Source organism: Pundamilia nyererei, unplaced genomic scaffold (assembly GCF_000239375.1).
Source record: "Pundamilia nyererei isolate P.nyererei 1_Seehausen unplaced genomic scaffold, PunNye1.0 scaffold00076, whole genome shotgun sequence".
Taxonomy (NCBI): domain Eukaryota; kingdom Metazoa; phylum Chordata; class Actinopteri; order Cichliformes; family Cichlidae; genus Pundamilia; species Pundamilia nyererei.
In genome coordinates this window covers 2912722-2913987 of record NW_005187477.1, presented here as the reverse complement: position 1 = coordinate 2913987, position 1266 = coordinate 2912722, and the positions used below count along the sequence as shown (strand labels likewise).

General features: G+C 43.5%; 1 protein-coding gene across 1 annotated transcript in view; it reads left to right on the top strand.

Annotated features, from left to right (window-relative positions):
• The window catches only part of LOC102214994 (olfactory receptor 52K1-like), a 22197-nt gene that overhangs the window by 16948 nt on the left and 3983 nt on the right, over positions 1-1266 (top strand). The gene's annotated exons all lie outside the window — the stretch shown is intronic.

The window sequence follows — 1266 nt, the reverse complement described above, 5'->3', positions numbered from 1 at the left end:
GATTTGAATGTTTTTTGTTGGGTTTTTTGTCTTTCTTGTTTTGTTTTTTTGTCATTTCAGTCCACACTCCAAACCAGTTTGTGGCGGTAATCCACCATTTTGCTGTTTACCAACCCCCAATAAACAATATGAAGATGAAGAATTCTACCACAGTTCAGACCAATGACTGTAGAAAACATGGACGACGCGAAGGCTCCCCAAAAATGAAGCCAAAACGTCTCTTTCGCCGCCTGGTGTCTGGCTGCAGCATAGGGCATAGGTCATAAACCCCGCCTCCTCCGTGTTAGTGGATGGGACTGGGGTCAGACTAAAATTAATTTATTCTCCTCAGATAAGATTCTTTCTTTTGTTATCAATAGTTCTCATCACGCTGATTTATGTTCAAGGGGTCTCCTCTCCCATAAGTCTGATTCTAATTCCTACCGCGGTGATGTTAAATTGGGGTGAAACGTCATCATAGCAGCTTTGACTGACAGCTGCAGTCACGGAGAAACTTACATATCGTACGCATAGCGTAGGCTCTGAGAGGAGGGCCAGCGTTTACGCTATGAAAACACGACTGAGTGTTTTAACCTGACAGCCCGAGCTGTTCTTCAGTAAACTGGACTACCCGACAGAAGGACCCGAGGCCCCGCTGCACTTTTTCGGTAAGTTAAACGTGTTGATGCACTCAGCTGCATGAAGAGCACATGAGATTTTCTCTGACACAATTAAATAAAACCTGATGAAGGTCAAAGGTCGTCACTTGTATATTGAACTACAAACTTGTCATCTGGAATTCTTTCAGTTTTTTGCAGATGGTGTGTTATTTACCATAAAGTGATTCAGAGTTATTCATACCAGAGTAACCAGAGAGGATCATATATTTTTAAATATATAACTTTCTACAGCACTGAATATAATATCTTTATGTAAAAGTCCGAAGCCTCTGGGGAGTATCTGAGTATTTATAACATTACACAAACCAAGGGTCTCCATCACAGTGTTGATGAAATGCTGGGTTTATCCATCTCCTGGGGCAGGCCTACAGAGGAGTGCTGAAGATTTCCCTGTGAGGGAGCTGCTGGTGAAGATCATGAGTCCTGCTTGATCAGTGCGATGAGCTTCAGTCTTCCTGGTGTTTCTTAAATGATGCCTCTCTCAGCGGGTCAACAGAACATCTGGCACAGGACAGCTGTGATGAAAGAAAGGGAAGAAGTTTCTCCAAACCTCTGGACCCAGAAACCCAGCTTGGTCCTGATGGTCTCCCTCACTAGTTTCTCTCCA